Genomic DNA, 3428 nt, shown 5'->3' on the forward strand with positions numbered 1-3428 from the left:
AGACATAAGATAAGGATGATCCCCAAAATATCTGGGAAGAAAGCTATTGCTTCCGCATTAAATGCATTGCAGCTATTCCCCTGGCCGCATTAATGTGGAAGTGATGCTTGAACAGTGTATTTCAGCCTTACAGCTATTGCTTGAAGACTTATGAGAATGACTGATGGGACAAGTATCAACCCTAACCATCTAGCATACAGGTGGACGGTTGAGGTGAAGGGAGAAGAGAGTATAAAAGAAGAGGAGAAAGAACAATAACGAGAATCGGAAATTAGAGAGAAAAAATACTGTAGCAATCCACAATCAAATCTGTAACACTTCCTTAAAACAATATGTTAGAACTATTGTCCTCGGATTTCGCCGAGGACGTTCTTTCTTCACTTTATAATAGTCCATGTTTATCTTTTTGTCATCAAGCCTATCTATAACGCTGTTTGATTAACTAAAATCCAGTGTTTTAATTCATTCCTCTACAAATTCATTGTCGTGGGCCTCTTGGGCCAAAGTCCATCCACGTGCTGGGCTAGGAACTCAAGTTCGGGTCCTTACAAACATAAACATAAACAAAAACCAAAAAAAAAAAAAAAAAAAACACACTATTAAGAATCTTTCTACAAACTACTAACAAAATTGCATAGTAATGATTAAGAGATTTGGAGGTTCAATCCCGCCTAAATCAATAGGAAGAGATATCATAAGTTGAAAGTTTATTAAAAAAAAAAAAAATGATTAACTAAGGGTCTATTTGGGATCTACTTATTTTGCTAAAACTTTTACTAAAAATATTGTAGATAAAGGTAAAAGTTAGCTAAAATAGTATAGTATGACTCATAAATAGTACCAAATAGTGCAGTGAGGCACATAAATAGTAAAAAAAATAAGCTGAATAATAAAATAAGCTAACTTTTTAATTTTTGCCAAACACACACTAAGGGTCCATTTGGATACAGCTTATTTTGCTGAAAATTGAAAATACTATAGCAAAATAATTTTTAAATGTGTGAATAGTGTCGTGGAACCCATTTTTAATATTTTTTTGAATAAAGTGGTTGTGGGTCCCGTGAACAGTGATAAACAGTGCTAGTTGTCCCCTAAAGCTGAAACGCGAAAAAAAAAAAAAAAAAAAAAAAAAAAAAAAAAAAAAAAAAAAAACCAGACACGTGAGTTTTCAGTCGGATCCAAACGCTATCTAAGGGTTCATTTGGATACCACTTATTTTGCTGAAATCTGAAAACAATAAAAATAAAATAAAAAAAAGCTACTGTTCATGCATGGGTTATTGTTCATAAGCCTAAATGCACCATTCATGGGAGAGGCGCTAAAATAAAATTTAAAAAAAAAAAAAAAAAAAAAAAAAAAAAAAGTGAAACGTTGGATGCAACATCAATACCCAAACGCATACTAAGTGTGCATTTGGAATTGCTTAAAAGCCAACTTTTTTTTTTTTATTTAACTTATTTTTGCTATTATTCATGGGTTTCATTACACTTTTTGGTATTATTCATGACTCCCATTATACTATTCCAACTACCTTTTAATTTTATTTATAGTACTTTCAGTAAAAAAAATTCAATTTCAGATAAATAAGTTGTTCCTAACAGACACTACATTATATTGTGTTTGAAAATTATAATTGGTATCATATCAACAACATAATATATAAATTTACTAACTAATATATTTTCTTGTGATTGAAAATTAGACACATTCATTTAAAGTTAGTGTAATAAAATTTGTTGTATCTATTAAGTGTTTGTAATGATATTGGTATTACCTTTTTAGCATTTTTCATTTCAAAAAACTTTAATTTATTTATTTATTTTTTATACTAACAATTGTGCTGTAAATTTAATCAAAACTCTAATGCCAGTATAATAAAATTCATGAAGTGTTCGGCCCAATTCCAAGAATTGCAGACATGGAAGTCTACTGAGAAAACTCTGTTAACCTTCATTAGTTCTACTCTTACTCCCTGATTTTTAATCTTATTTTTGGGTGTAATTCTGCAAAAGAATCAGAAAACTCTTGAGGAATTGTTTTTCTTCAATATCTAAATCTCATATTATGAACTTAAATGGTGAAATCTCAAGAAATGATCCGAATCAGTTGATATATATTTTCAAAGGATTAAGGATGTTAGAGACAAACTAAAGGCCGTTGGAGTCATCACCAATGATGGGAGCTATTGCAAAATCGAAATCCACACTATTAGTCTCACGTTCCACCATTAGTGTCATCATCCCCATCCTATGTCTTCAACTACTATATTACCTGCTAATCACCATTTTATGCGAATAAGAGCCAAAAGTGGTATACACAAACCCAAACTTTGTAATAAGACCACTCTAAACTATACATTTATAGAACCTCCCACATTGGCTCTCAATGCCCTCAATGGTGTACTGCCCAGGATTTTGAATTTGAAACTCTTCAATGAGAAAGCACATGGTTCCTTGGTTCCTAATAAGAACTTGGTGGGTTGTAAATGGGTTTACAAACTCAAACTTAACTTAGCTCAGATGGCTCTATTTCTAGATACAAAGCCAATAACATTTTGTTAAACTCTTAGAAAACAAAATAATATGCGTATCGATATGAGACTTTTTTCCCCTTAGAAGGAAACAAAAGCTTAGAAGCTTTCAAAATATGTATTCTCTTGTTGCCCTTTTAATAAGAACTAATTGTGCTAATGCAAGATCTGCAACATTTTATGAAAGACTTTTCGTGTTACTAACAAAAATATCACTAACTTGTTTTTAGTTTCCTCCAATATTTTAATAATTTTTCTTGCAAATTTTTTTGGTCTTTAGTGTTTTATTTTATCAACAAAAAGACATGTAGTAATTTGATCATACTATATGTATTTACAAATTTGAAAATAATATGATATAGTGACTAATATAGATAGGCATGTTTCATGCATTTTTAAGAATGCAAATATCGTTTTGATAAAACAAAAATGAAAATATTCTTCAATTATTTTTTAACATTCTTGATTGTGCATTATATATATATTTTTTCTTTTCTTAGACTTTGTTTCAATCGTTGCAAAAACAACTAAATTTGAGCAAGAATATCATATTTCAAATAAGTTATTTCTCATATAAATTTTAGAAAAATGACATCAAAATTTTAGTGTACTTAAATAATTAATGCACTACTTGAATAATTAATATAACAAAATAAATGTATTTATCGTTGTGGGGCCCAATAATTTGTGGCCTTGGCCCATTCATTCGTTGGGGCCCAAGGCCCGAGCCGAGGAAGGTTATAGCTCAGGCTCGGTAGTACAAGTACAAAATAGTCTTGGGACACAGCCGATGACGATTCGGTCCTCGGCATGTCCGAGGTCTCGCTGGAAGGAAGGGCAAAAACGGTATAGGAGCAGCTTGGAAAAAAATCTAAAATATCTAGGTCAATAGAGAAGG

Source organism: Quercus robur, chromosome 2 (genome assembly GCF_932294415.1).
Source record: "Quercus robur chromosome 2, dhQueRobu3.1, whole genome shotgun sequence".
NCBI classification, from domain to species: domain Eukaryota; kingdom Viridiplantae; phylum Streptophyta; class Magnoliopsida; order Fagales; family Fagaceae; genus Quercus; species Quercus robur.